The following is a 15,946-nucleotide window of genomic DNA, read 5'->3' as shown; positions in this document are numbered from 1 at the left end:
ATGTAGGATATCAACATCCGGCGCGTAAACTGGGTTTGGTCCTACCCTGGATTTGTCATTGAGCACTAAATATTGTCGCTGGCTTAGCCTTCATCAGTAATTAGTGATTAATTAAACACAACAGAAGATGAACCAGTGACTGAAGACGAAATGAAAATCCGGTCACAGGGAGAGTAAAATTTACAAAGAGATCTGTTTTCCAACAGTCTACTACAGCGCAGCTAAAGGGTTTCAAGAAACACGAATACAAACTCGATCTGTTACGGACAGAGGCAGCAGGAGGATACTCAAAAGATTGATTTGAAATGCCAAAAAGAGTCCATTAAATGTTTTTGACGAGCAGGATCAAGCATAATAACAATGCATTTTATAGTTTATTTAAGGAAAGGGAGTTAAGCAAGGAGAGGACAGGTTAATGGTAGAACGTCGTGGTCGGAGTCACTGCAAGTTGCCGAGATACTAAATGAGTATTTTTTGACGGTATCTACCGAGGTGAAGAAATCTGAGTGCGCAGAGATGTGTTGAGATTGACGAGGAGGGAATGCTGGATCTTCAGAAAACAGTAAGTCTGATGGCTTACATCCCACAATCGTAAAAGAAGCAAGTGAGAATAATGATGGGGATTTGACAAGGATCAGTATAGCCTCGGAAGCAACAACCCTGGATTAATTTTGTAGTAATTTTGTGCCTTTGCTCAAGTATAGGCCAGTGAGCCAAACATCACTGTAAGCTGTTGAAGAGGATAAAGACGGACAGGATTTATGCAAATTTGGAAAGGCAGTTTCTGCTTGGGAACAGGACAACATAGCTTTGTCTGGGCAGTTCATGCCTCATAAACCTGAGTGAGGTTTTTTTTAAGGTAGTGAAATAGATATGTGATTATGCTAATACAGTTGATGTTATCTACGTGAACCCTATCAATGCACTTACTAACTATTTTCATGCCAACTTCTTTGAGATGTACTGGATCCATTTAGATAATCCGTTTAGATAAGGGACTGGCTTACCCAGAGAAGGGTGAATAGGGGTGCAAAACTGTTATTCTGGATGCATGACTGCATCATCAGTCGTGTTCCACAGTCATCGGTGGTGGATTCTCTTTTGTTTGTGATATCGAAAATTTGGATGAACATCTAGATGGGTAGATTGAGAAGTTTTCAGATGACTCTAAGAACCCACATTCAGGAAACCGAGGTGGAAATGGTCAGTAACATTAAATTAATTTGCATTATATCTGAGGACGTGTCCTGGGATCCGGACGAAATTGTCTTTAGAAAGAAGACAGAGCAACACTCCCTACTCCCTAAGAGTCAAGATGGCGGCGCGACGACGCAGGGCGCAGCGGCCACTCCAGTAAGGAATATCCGTTATCTGTAAGTAGGGGCCGTGCACAATCCTGATTTGATTGAGACGGATGTGTGAAGCACGGAGGAACATCTGGCGAAACTTCTGACATGCCTGTGCTGCTGACGCTGCTACTGAGCGATCGGAGAGATCTCCAGAGAGGAAGGCCCCGAATCCTCGGCTTTGCCTGTTGCTTGGTGGCCGGAGCCGGGGTTGAAGCACTCGGCAGAGATGGTGCTCGGTGCTCGGTGTCGGAGGGCTGGTCGGAGGCACGAAGTTGTCGGAAGTTTTCGGACGGACTCACAGTTGGCTGTGCTCGGGTGCTTCCAGAGGCTGCATCGGGAAGTTTTGCCACGTTGGAGGTTTCTTCCTTCTGCCATCTGCGTGAGATGATGGGCTATCTGGGACTTTGAGACTTTTTTTTACCGTGCCCATGGTCTGCTCTTATCAAATTATGGTATTGCTTTGCACTGTTGTAACTGTATGTTATAATTATGTGGTTTTTTGGTCAGTTAGTCTTGGTCTGTCTTGTGTTTATGTGATATCATACTGGAGGAACATTGAATTTCCCCTTGGGGATGAATAAAGTATCTATCTATCTATCTATCTATCTATCTATCTACTTTCACAGGCGATTATATGGATTCGGCGTATCATGTAACCCTTTGGCAAAGTTCTAATGATGTACACTGTGGTGTGTCCTGAGTGGTTGGTACGGAGCCTCGTGAAGAAACAGTAATGTCTAAGAATGGAAAAGCCGACAAACGTGGTGGATGTAGACCAGTCAGGTATATCATAGGAAAAGCCTTCCTCACCATTCAAAGCTTCCGGACTTAGTGCTACCACAAGAAATCAACATCATTCATCAAAGACTCAACGAACCAGGCTATGCTATCTTCCCCTAGCTACCATCAGAAGCGAGGTGCAGGAGGCTTGGGCCCCACTCTACCAAATGGAAGGACATTTAAAATTCTGAAAACCTCAGGATCCGGAAGTACAATGAGTACCTTCACTCACCTCAACACTGAACTGCCTGCACAACCTCTAGCAGCAGGAAGGAAATTGTAAACAGACTACCCTGACCTCAGTGGTCGGGAAGATATTGGAATCTAACGTTAAGGATGAGGTTATGGAGAACTTGATGACACAGGACACGATAGGTCAAAATGAACGCCTTTTCTGTAAGGGTAATCTTGCCAAACCTGTTGCAGTTCTTGAGTAGATAACAAGTAGGATAGATAAAGAAGATGCAGTGGACGTTGTACATTTTGATTTCAAAATGCCTATGACAATATGCCATACATCAGGTTGCCTACCAAGTTAAGGGCCTATGGTTTTACAAGCAAGTTAGTAGTATGTTCAGCCCGTTGGCTAATTGGTAAGAGGAAGTCAGTGGGAAAGAAAGGATCCTTTTCTGTTTGGCAGCATGTTACTGGTGCTGCTCCACTGGATTCTGTGTTGAGACTGCTTCATTTTATTCTGCATATCAATGACTTAGATGATTGATTATATGGTTTTGTTGCCAAATTTGCAGATGATACGAAGATTTGTGGAGGAGCTAATGGGGGTGGAGGAAAGAGGAAGGATACGGACGGACTTAGATGAGAGGAATGGGCAATGAAGTGGCAAATGAAAGTGTTGGAATATTCATCGTCATTTTTTTAGGTAAAATAAATAAATGTGCAGGCAATTTTTATAACAAGGAGAAACTCCAAAAGTCTGAGATGCAAATGGAATTGGCAGTTCTCGTGCATAACACCCTAAATGTTAGCTTGCAATTGGAATCAATGGTAACTAAGGCAAATGCAATATCAGCATCCAATTCGAAAGCGCTGGAAGGTAAGAGGAGGGATATGATGCTGAGGTTTATAAGGTACTGGTCAGGCCTCATACTGAGTGGCGTGTACAGTTTGGGGCTTCTCATCTGAGAAAAATGTCCTGGCATTGGAAAGGGTTCAGAGGAGACCGGAAAAATTCCGGGAATGAAAGGGTTATCATCTGAGGGTCGTTTGATGGCTCTGAGCCTGTACTCGCTGAGAGTTAGAAGAATGAAGGGGGATCTCAGTAAAACATTTCTAATGATGAAATACCTAGACTGAGCGAACGTGTAAAAGATGTTTCCCACGGTGGGGAGTGCAGTACAAGAGGGCACAGTATCAGGACAGAGCGGCGTCCATTGAATAGTGATACGGGGAATTAATTGAGCCAGAGACTGGGAAATCTGTTGAATTTGTTGCAAGATCCAGCTGTGGAGGCGAGATCGTTGGGTGTTTTTAAGGCGCAGATTTATATGATCTTTATGGAACGGCATCAAAGTTGAGGGCAAAACTGTTACGGGCAGTGGAGATGAGGAGTGGTAAAAAGGGATGGGCCATGGTAGAATGCTGGAGGAGAGACGATTGGCCAAATGACCTAATTCTGCTGCTATGTCTATATAAGCTTGGATGTTTACATGAATCTCGTCAAGACGTACAAGGAAACGCATGGAAATCATGGAATGTTGGCATCTGAGGAAGTACATTAGGAGTACAGAGAAGTTAGAAAAGTGTTACAGAAGGGTATTCGGAAAGCCAGGAGTGGCCACGAAAAGCCTTGGCAACTAAGATTAAGGTGAATCACAAAGTAGAAACAGGAACATTCCCCATATGGCAGAGGGAAGAACCTGTTCTTGAATCGCTGAGCGTGTTCCTCCAGGCTTTGGTACCTCTACCCTGACACTAGCAATGAGAAGGAGGAATGTCCTGGCTGATGGTTGTCTTTATTATTAGATGCCTTCTTTCTGTGGCAACGCTGTCTATATATGTCTTGGGTACTACGGAAGCCGGTACCTAAGATAGGGGTGAATAATTTTACAACTTTCTGCAGTTTCTTTCGATCCTGTGCAGTAGCAACCCAATCCCGCAAACTAGACAGTGATGCAACATGTCAGAATAAACCCATGTAACATTTTCAGACGTACTCGAGCGTTGCACGTGATGTTTCAAATCTCCCCCTACTCCGAAAGAACCATTACCACTCCCTTGCCTTCTTTATAGCGACATAAATATGAGACGACGAGGTTATGTCCTCAGAGATCTCAACAACAAGGAACCTGAAATTAGTTACTCTCTCCACCTCTGTTCCCACTATGAGGGTTGGTTTCTCTTCTGTTCTCTTGTGTTACCATTACTGATGTCCACAATCAGTTTTTTTTTTCGCTTACTGACATTGAGTGGAAAGACGTTCCTGCGACACCACTCAGCTACCTGATGGATATCACTCCTGTACACATCTCCACCTGAGATTCTACTAACAATGGTTCTATCAGTAACAAATTTATAGATGACATTAGAATTATACATAGCAACAGAATTGAGGGTATAAAGAGAGTAGAATAAAGGACAAAGCACGCATCACTTGAGTGCAACAGTGTTGATCGCCTGTGTGGAGGCGATTGTGTTATTTACCCACACAGATAGAGGTCTTCCGGTTGAGAGGTCGAGGATCCAATTGCAGAGGAGGTACAGATGCCCAGATTTGGTAGCCTTTTCATCAGGACTTTTGGAATTATCGTGTTAAACTTTGAGCTACAGTCAACGAACAGCATCCTGACATAGCTGTTTGTATTGGCCTGGTGATCTAAGATGAGAAGGGCCATTGAGATTGCGTTTGCAGTAGACCTATTGTGGCGATAGGCAAATTGCAGTGGATCCAGGTTCTTGCAGAGGATGGAGCTGGTTGTAGCCATGACAAACCTTTCAAAGCATTTCATTCTAATGAGGACTAATGGTGATACTGCATGATAGGGATGAAGAGCACTCACACCACTCTTCTTGGGCATTAGTATAATTCAGCGGTGTCAAACTCATATTAGGTCACGGGCCGGATTGAGCAAAATGCAGCTTGATGCGGGCCGGATCAGTCGGACGCGTGCGAACGCAGCTTTCGTTGCCTCCGTTTTTTCAGCCTACTCTCATGCATCTCAGTCTCTGCTATAACTACAAAGTGTTTCACTTTACAAATTCCGTTTCTTATGAAGAAGACTGCCGAATAAACACTAAAAACCCTGAAAACCTGGTAGCTGAATAAACTCAGTATTAGCCATATCATACGCCATAGGCGCTTCGATTACTGGGGCCAGCTTTAATAGTAATTAGATATTATCTCACGGGCCAAAGATAATTCCACCGCGGGCCGTATGTGGCCCGAGGGCCTTGAGTTTGACATATATGGTATAATTGTTGCCATTTTGAAGCAGATGGATACTTATTAGGTGTTGATATTTGCCTTGTATACACCCGGTAGTTGTACGGTGCAGGTTCTCAGAGGCTCTCCAGGTACTCCGACAGGGCCTGTCACCTTGCGTGATCAAGCTTCTGAATTGGTAGAAGTACATAAGTGAATGGGAGACATAGATCAGTCAGCGACATTTTACCCTCACGAGTAAATCATAAACATTAGAAAGCATCTTTTTCTTCCGAGAGGGGGAAAAAAATAGAGGCCATATCGATGGCATTTTCTCAGGCAGAACGGACTGCCCGAGGAGGAGGTCGAAATCGATACGGTCAGAAAGTGTAAGAGGAACTTCGGCAGATCAACCGGCGGTACTTGTGATATGGACCATGCAAACTAACATGTAATAGTGGAAAATTAACACGGTGCTCTGCATAAATGTATGGGTCAAATATCCTGAAACTGTGCTGAAATATTCTCCTCCACGCTCATCACCACAGCTAATCTCCAAATAGTCTATGTTCTGTAAATCGGAAGATCATTGTATACGTCCAACATTGGGCCTGAAATTTGCGACATTTTTTCTAACGTGCATCAGTTATATTGAAGGGATTTGGAATGACTGCTAAGTAGAGAGAAGGCGCTCTGAGTGCCAGATTTGTAGTCTGGAGTAACAGACCATTCCCGCCTTCTAAATCCATCGGTTCATAAAGGTAGCCACAAAGTTGGAAGGGACAGTCAATAATGTATTTTTTTTTCCTTTGCTCAGACCATAGCAAAAACAAACAGGCGATTTCGAAATTTCAGATAAATAGAGGCACTGATTAAATAAACATCAACCTAACATTTCCGCCGTCTGATTTTACATACAACCAGTTTTTGTTTTTTGTTTTTTTAATTCACTTCCGACATAGAACACAAGTACATTGAGGTGTTCTTACAAATGCATATAACATCGTTTCTTCTACCATTAGTGGACTACAAGCCGGTCCGGTCGACACTGTACAGTAAGTAATGTCGGCACTGCAATGGTGCTGAAGATGGTACTGCAATTGTGCCGTGGCAGTTTTTCAGTGCAAAGGAGTAACTGGATCCGGCAGAGTGCGTACTTGTTGCAGTGAAACAAGCCGAGGCGGACCGAGAGCATAGAATATCAGCGGACTAATCAGTTGGCGTACAAATTTAGAGGGATGGGTTGTTGTCAAGAGAAACAGGTTCAAAGGGGAAAAGAGGTCCTTCTTCCTTCACTCAGAGAGTGTTTACGAGCTCTAACATGTTGCATGATCAATTGGATCGGATTTCACTAGACTTCTGAAGTGTCGACATGAACACTTGGAAAGGAAAGACGAATAGGGCTTCTGACCAAATGCAATATTTGCGAATACTTCATGTGGACAAGTTTGGCCGAATATTCGTCACTATATCATAAAGAATCTGTGATCAATTTAGCGGTCGGGTCTCACACTTCTTTGGGCAAGATGATCTAGGACACCTGATGGAATTCTGATCCCCATAGCGGTCAGGATGTTTCGCATGTGCTCCGGGATACCCGGCGGGCGGATTGGAATTGGTTATTTTCACTATTGTCACACTTACTGTAAAGCAGTGAAATGGACGTTCATCGAAAAGCTTATAATGGATAGTATTCATGCAGAACAAATCATTATACAGTGAACTGCAGCAAAACAACAGCGGTGCAGAATAAGTTTTAAAGTTAAAGGTGAACAGTAAGGCACAATACCACATCAAGATTCACGGTGAGGCCGTTTCAATCTTTCCCGCTCGACACAAGCCACAGCAAGAGAGAAACCCGTAAAGGAGCCGACTCACTGTAAACACTGTAAAAGGACAGTGAAGGGAAAGAACTGAAGCTGGAAAGTGATAGGAAAGTTAAGTGGAGTAGGAAGGCAGGTGACTGGGGAGTCGGGATGAAAGAGATTCATAAATAAGCCGTTAGCTGATAGCTGGAAGACGAATCCGAAAGGAAAGAAGTCCCTGGAATCATGTAAAGAATTTCGATGCTGATGGGCAGGTCATGAGGGTGTGGATGGCGAGAACGCACGAGAAGCTCACCTGACTAAGGGGAAAGGAAAGGAAGTGCTGTGAGAAAATGGTCGAGATTGTTTACCGGCGGCAACAGAAAGGGATGTGCTCTAGACAAGAATACCCATTGTGGGCCATCTGTTGCAGTGCGAACCCTTGTAGTGGTCACCCTGATTCACATGCGATCAGCGACTCCCCTCGGGCGGACTGTAGTGGGATTTGTTTGATTAATTGTTTTATTATGCAATTGGATTTGTTTATTATGATGTATACGGTAAAGCAATGAATTGGATGTTCATGGAAAAGTTTGTGGTGCATAGTATTCATGAGGAATAAATTTTATACAGTGAATTGAAGTAAAACATCAGCAGTGCAGTAAGTTGTAACAGCCACAGGTGAACAATAATGCACAATCCTACAACGAGATAACTTGTGAGGTCAAGGGTCAGTCATATCGACTCTCCTTCAGCCCCAGCAATACGGACGACCTGAAGGAGTCAACTCGCTGTAAACACCTTCGCGTCGTAAAACATGTAAACACAAACGCTTCCAGGCATCGCTCAGATTCGGCAACACAGAACGCAAGAAGAATTGTTAGCAGGAACGTCAGCAAAAAGTATCGCATCTGCGAGAATACCAATTACTTCGTTATTCTTCAGGTGCCTAAACAGCCTGGCCGGAGCGGCAATACTTCATATGCAAACCATTGGGCGTTAAGTGAAATCACTGGTGCTCAGATTGTGACACTTCCTCTGCATTGTTAAGGTCTGACGTTGGCTCAATAACCACTTCATCAACCAGTTTGGATCTGTCTTTGCTGCTGTCTAGAGCCGCCGACACCACCCCCCCCCCCCACGCCAACCGCACAGTCGTATTTATTCCGCTTCTCTTCCGACACTGACATATCTATTCTAGCGCTCGTCAGTCGCCAAATTGATCCTCTATGAACAAACGTGAATAACTTACACTTAATTTTCCGCTTGTGCGCTCACCAATATCACGGTAAAAGCATCGATTACCCAAGATGGTGGAAATCTGTGGCTTCACGGAGTTTCTGCAATATTTGTCATCGTTTCAGCGATAGCCAGCTCAGAACATTCTGTCCCGTCTGATTCTGGGAAGTGAGTTAATTGACCGCTGCAGATAATGGAAATCATGACCAAAACGAAGAAATTGTAGGAGGAAGCCAGCATGCCAGGCAGAAAGGATACAGGGAAAGGGGCCGTTTCGTGCCAACACGCTCCTTTAGGTTTGGAAGGGATATCGACAGAAGCCCGGGAATAAACCAAAGTTCCGTTGAAGGGGTGTAGCTGAAACTAGAAGCTTATATCTGAGTTCAGCTGAGCGGGAAAGCAAGTGGTTTGGAAAGGTGGCATGAAACGGAATCACAAGTGAAGCAGGGAGTTGATCAGTGGAAGACAAAAGAGCAGCGGAAGACGAAGAGGTCTGTGAACCGTGGAATAAAGCACAGAGCCTGTGAACTAGAGGATGGTGATAGACAGATCATGAGGGCGGGGTGGCCGGGAATGCGCGAGAAGCTCAACATACTGCAGGAAAACAAAGGGGTAAGCGGTGAGAAACAAAAGGAGATTGTTCTCGGCACTAAAAGAAATGGAGAATCAGAGACATTATGAGGTGTTACTCCTTTTACCTGAGACGGATTTATCGTGGCAGAATTGGAAGTTGTGGATCGACGTAACGTGTCGGGATGTGTTACACAACTCAAGTATACAGACACCCACTGATCCTGAATGAGGCAGCGAATACAGCAAATGTGTCCTATAAAACGGTCCCTCAATCTACCTGGGGTCACAGTGAGGTAGAGGAGGCCATAGTGGGAGCACGGGATTCAGTCAATGACCCTGCAAGATTCGCAGGTGTAAACATCGCCGTACAAGAGAGGAGGGCTTGGGGCCTTAATGACGGTGAAGAGATAGTTTACGGGCAGATGAAGTAATAAGCAAGGTGGCAGGAATGAGGGAGACCTGTGGGAAGCGACGAGTAAATACAAGAATCGCGCAGAGAACGATCTTCGAAACTGGACATGGGGAAGAAAAAAACGTATTTAGTGGCAGAGTCGATTTAGAGATTGCAGAACGTCTGATACCTATCTTGCATGCGGAGGCTTGTGGCTTGTTATCTGCGGACAAGGAGACCAATATCCATGATTTTTTAAAATTATTTTGTGTGGCATGGAGTGATGTTAGATACAGCAAATATTGTTGATGTGAGCGTCGATCATGGTGGAATGCAATTTCTGTTTTCTGTAAAATATAGGAATCTCCGCTCCCTTCTCCCCCCACTTGCCATGACTAGAGAGAATATACTCATCCAAAGAAATTATAGAATGGAATAGCGTTTTGAATGTGTTAGTGAGGCAGCGGGTACAGTTTCAACATCAATGGTTTTCCAAACGAGGTTAATAGACAATCTGCGTCTGGAATTGGGGCGAAGATGTCTAGAGTCCAGTGTCGAGGTAGGCATCTGGATGGGAACGAATAAATCTGAGGGCGCTGTGGAAAATTGTAGGAATCACTCATGTAATTGGCGAGTTCAGCGCCCATGCGCGAAGCAGAACCAATTCTTTCGTCAATGTTGGGATTGAATTTGTTATCTCGGGAGCACAGATGCCCTCTCGGGCTTATCGCCTAATAGCTGGACCGATGTACACGGGCGGACAACAGGGCTACACGGTGAAATTCTGGGGCAAAATGTATTAGAATTGTAGGGTGCTCCCAAGGATCAGAGATGGGAAGATAGGTCAGCGACTGAAGGAAACGCATTGAGTCTGTGTGAGGGACCTTCATATGTAATGGCCGCTAGGGAGGTGTGAGTGGAGCAAGGACAGCACCAGGACCAGAGGGACACAAGGTACCCGCAATTTATGGAGTTCTGTTATGTCAGTGTGGATGACACTGCTAATTCACGACTTCCTCATAACAATGAGTCCGAGTGGAGATTTTACCAAATTCTTTAGCTGCTCCCTGAACTTGCTCTGTGAAACGGCGTAAAGAGCCGTGTTTGTACAGCAGCTCAAAAGCTGCAGAAAAATGCCTAGCTCTCGCAGAGAATTGGGCGGAAACATGGACATGGTAAGATCAAACAGTCGATTCCACGCAGAATACACCGTGAAAGGTGCCCACAGCAGGATGAAATTACCCGAGACAACCAGCAATAAAACGAGGGATTTCCTGCGTTTCTCCATCTCCGGGTCTCTGGTACTCTGTCCGTTGCCGGGAGCCCTGAGTCTCCCGCGAGCTCTGCTGGTGACTAAGACGTGCCTGGTGGTGAATCCATTCGATACCAGTGTCAGCACAAATGGGAGTACAGGGGTGAGGAAGTAATAAAAGAGTTCAATTTGGGTCGCAATAAATACATTGAAATAATGATCTCTCATCATGCAAATGAATGGATGGATTATCCACGTGTATTTCTCTGAGAGCCGAAAATACCAGTAAATATTCTTTAAACAGCTGATCGCAGTTACTGTTCCCAAAACCACTACCGCAGTTTTCCCGGTGCAATATTTTGTTTTCAGCTTCTGACAGCAAATGGCGATAAACCGATCAAAGGTGAACGTGACGGTGAACCAAACCGAACAGTCGGTGACGGTGTAAATGAGAGCCGCGTGGATATTACACACATTGGGCATTGAGTGGAGGAAAACGTAGTATGACATGTACATAAGTGGAAATTTGCTGAGTATCAGGTCCAGGATGAGAACCAGAAGATCCGCCACTGCCATGGCAACCAGGTAGCAAGTGACAACTCTGGAGAGGCCGCACTTTCCCCGAGACAGGATGAATATGGTCACCATGTTCACTGCGAACAAACGAAACAATCAGGGTAAACACATCAGGACGGGTTCTCTAAAAGCAAACATATTTTGCAGACCGCTTTTCTACTTGTGCCAACGAGAAAAGAAAGTGTACTTGACGGAATAATACAATCGTAGCGATTGTTAATCAATAAAAGTAAACCGTTTTGCAAACCAGTGTAAACTCACTGCAATCTGTTCGATCAAATATCACTAATGAAATAGGAAGATCACAGGAACAGTAAGGATCACGGATGAGGATGGATGATGATTAGACAATTTCGTATGCGTTGAGTGAAAGAGCGCTGAATCTATTTACTGCAGAATCTCAAATGTCGTGAAATAAGTTTAACTGATAACAGCCAAGTTCAGGTAAAGCAACCGTCTAAGGCAATGAGTTCCACATAATGTCTCTGGCAGTCGAAATTCTTCCGCAGCTCTGTTCTCACGGGGAATTCATTTATTCTGAGGCTGCGCTTTCTGGCCCTTGACTCCCTCACTGCTGGATACATCCACCGCACGACTGCTCTATCTGAGCCTTTCAATTACTGGTCGGCTTCCGCGGTCCCCCGGTTCCTGCTAAATTCCTACGAATACAGGCACAGGGCATTGAAAAACGATTCATACATTAAATCTTTTATTTCCGGGATCATCCTCGCATGCCTGTTCTGGATCATCACTGCGGCCGACAGAGGTCCTCAGGACAGTAACTTAGCAAAGTTCATTGAGCAAAGGTTTGCTTAATCAGCAACTGGTATGTACGAGAGCAGCTTTAGTTATTATAATGAGAAGTGCACATCGGAAGGAAAATGTGAAGTTAAATGTTTCTTCATAAGTTGTCTTTGGAAAGAGACTCACCGGGCAGAGCAATGATGGCGAGGACGGGATAGAAAATCACTTGAATGGTGACTAAAGCATGCGTGACCCGAAAATCTACCGTTACCCAATCACCATCTGCAAAAATATATGGAACCATCCAGAAGATATATTTCCCATTCCCTGTTATATTCCAAGCTGTCCTTCCCGGATTGTGATCCATGACGGAACGAGCCTGTCTGTCCTTACTCTCCCTCTTTGTTCAGATCCGGATCTGTGTCCGAGGCACGAGAGGCTGCTCTCGCTGAAACTGAGGGAACTGAGTAAAAGCGACTCATTAATAAGAGACAGAAACTCTCCAGTGACGTCAGCAGCCAACTTTGGGGAAAAGCACTAATTATTTTCCATGAAACTACGAAGAGTTAACCCTTGGTTTACCCAGGAGCTGAGGAGGAAGTGTGCCGATAAGCGCTGCTGTTGTTTCATATATTGGAATTAAGAAAAAGAAATAACAAGCCTCAAAACATTTCGGTGATCTTAACTCTTTAAAATAGAACACAATTGTCCTTAATATCTACAAAATGGTGCTTAAAATAATAAAATAATTATGCCCTTCCCGGATTCCCGGATTCTGATCCATGACAGAATAGGCTTTGATTCAGAGGCATCAGCATTTTTATACGAAATTACTTTGTATTTTTTGGCAGACAAAGGGGGAAGCTGTGACATTGTGGAATTTAATCTCCATTGAAGATCACACTAAAACAAACAACCACCAGTGATCTAAATCGGATATTCGGTTTAATTTATTATTCTGTTACTTGAGCAGAATCTGCTTTGATATGTTATTTAAAATCCTTGGAAAATGGTTTTATTTTCGCAAGCTGATGTACCTAAATGTAGTTTATATTAAGACATACTTCATCACACAAAACATCAGACAAGCAAAGTTGTGTAACGTTCTATAGCTGTTGAAGTAAAGATGTTATCAGATTGTATTGTCGGCACCATTACGTCCAGACACTGAATACAAACGGCACATGATTGTGTAATTCAAGTTATTTATCTGCTTATCAACTAAACAACGATCACATTTAGACTGGAACGTATAATTCACAAATGTCTTAGGTGTACATTAAACAAGTTCTTTCAGCATTACGAATGTGTAACCCTGTGTAACACTCACTTTCTCCAGTCTGCTCGGAGTGTAACCACGAGCCAATGTGATGATAGCAATAAAACACAGCGAAAGTTCCTCCACAACAGCTTGGCTGCTTGCTGATCATTTGATCTTCATATCCATGTGTTATAAGTTCCTTTATTGATGCCAAAGCTTTTATATCTTGCTGAACAGATAGCCGTGAAGTTTGCTGGCATGTGGGCGGGCAGTAATAATTCAATATATACGAATATTTCCATTCTTGCCTTTGTAATCCGTAACAAAGGGATCGATGGCAAACGGACATCATCTTTGGTCGTATAGTTTTGCTGAGTGACGTGTTTAAAGACAGACATTCTGATTGGCAGTGATGGTGTTGGAGGAGCAGCGGCATTACTCGTGCTGATCATAATGGAACTGGGCGAGCAGCTTAGGTCTCCGTGTGGACAGTGATGGGACTGGATATGTAGCCAAATCATCACTGTGGTTCGGGCTGTGGATTTGATCATTAGGGGCCCTGTCAGTCTGGTCAGTGATGTGTCTGGATCTGCAAGAATAACAAAGGATTATCGTCGTTCCATCAGCCATCAGGATTCTGATTGGACGTTGAACCCATAAACCCTTCCTCATTTCGCTTCGCCCTTTTTTGCACTTATTTAATTTATCTTTTTATATATTATCTCCTAACTGTGATTTACAGTTTCTATTATTATTTTTATTCGTATAGTTTTGTTTTAATTATTATCTGTTGCCACGTACAGCTGCCGCATTTCACGACATGGTTATGGTTCTGGTTCTGAGTTTGTGCAGTTGGTTCGCTTCTAACTTCCGCGGCTGCTTTGTTTATTGCTGCGTCGGCTCCATTTAAGAATTCAACTACGCCTCTGGTAGTAGTCAGGGTCCAGAAGAGCAAACGTTTTGTCTCCATCATATCTGGCACCATTCCTAGTCTACTTTAAAACATAACACATCCAAAAGATTTGTGTTTACCCTCTACCACCAATCACCTTACTCAGTGCGTCCATATTCCTACTGACATATGGTTGGAATTTCTTTTTCCTCAGACTCCTCTGTATTATCAAGCTCTTCACCCGATTCTATTGTCTAAGTAGTGTCCTGTCTCGCATGGTGAGAAAGCTGTCCCGTTTCCACCACCAGGTGTAATGAAGTAGATGCTTATGATGACTTATCCTGTAGAAAAATTGACTGCACAGAAGGTAAAGTTGAAATGACTGACGCGTTTGCCAACAAATTACATTGCTGCAAACACGAGGAAATCTGCAGATGCTGGAAAGTCAAGCAACACACACACAAACAGCTGTTGGGACGCAGCAGGCCAGGCAGCATCTATAGGAAGAAGTACAGTCGAAGTTTCGGCCCGAGACCCTTCGTCAGGACTAACTGGAAGAAGAGATAGTAAGAGATTTGAAGGTGCGAACTACATTACTGCGTTGCTCAATCGTTTCGCTCCGTCGTCCGAGCTACAAAACAAGCTATTGCTGTCTTTGATCTAGATAATCGCGATCAGATGACTGCAGGGAACTCTCCAGGAGATGGATAAATCTCTCTCCGCTGCGAGAAGGAATCTAAAATAGAGTTGCTTTAGGAATACATTTCGGTGAATGACCAGGACACGCTGTAACATTACCGCCGTGGTCAGTGTTAAGGCTCTAGAGACAATAATATTACCATCACGATCAACAGTCGGCGTGGAATAATAATGACTTCGGCATCTTGGCCTGCATCATCTCAGTTCAGTGAGCAGAGATCCAGAACAGTGACAACATCAGCGTGGTCAGTGACATGAGTAGTGGAGACTTCGGGCAGATTCATCAAGGTTATGTTTCACATCCGTCCCATCCGCAGAGACCTCTTCCTTGGAATATTTACTTCAATTGGAGCAAGCATTTCAAATCCTTGCAGAATCTTTAATTATAACATGTCATAATTTCATTTTACACCGACATGTGACGTGTTCCATATTTCTGCATGTGCTGAGCTACAACGGGTTAACTACATCTATTTCTGACTGCAATCAATCTGATTCGTGATGTAGAATAATTCTCTTTGTTGCTCTACACAGCCTGGCTGAAATAACACGAATCTGAATGCTTATTTGTAGTATTCATCACAACATATTTAGTGTTTCAGTATGTTAGAGGAATATTTAACCATTATGTTTACTATGTTATTGGTAGTATTCGGGATCAGATAAAAGCAACTGTATAAAGCAGTAAGTGATGTGAACTCGCTATTTTAGGTCCTCCGTGTGTTTAATTATCTGCATCACTGAACACAAGCTGCACATCTTTTCATATTTTAGCTTCTCTATCCACTACTCCTCTGAGCAATGCCTGGAATTAATTTTGTGCAGATAGACCAAGTAACAGAGATGATAAAACGCTCCTTCCGTCCACGAGTCTTCAGCTTACACTCGAGCATGCTGCAGCCACGGCTCAGCGCCCCAACCCCACCGATATGGCCGCGTGCAGCCGTGGGAGCTGCTGGAGGATGGTCGATTGGGGCGCTGCTGTATATCACAAGTCCTGGTTATA

The sequence above is a fragment of the Hemitrygon akajei genome, unplaced genomic scaffold (assembly GCF_048418815.1).
Source record: "Hemitrygon akajei unplaced genomic scaffold, sHemAka1.3 Scf000146, whole genome shotgun sequence".
NCBI lineage: Eukaryota > Metazoa > Chordata > Chondrichthyes > Myliobatiformes > Dasyatidae > Hemitrygon > Hemitrygon akajei.
This window is presented reverse-complemented; position numbering follows the sequence as displayed.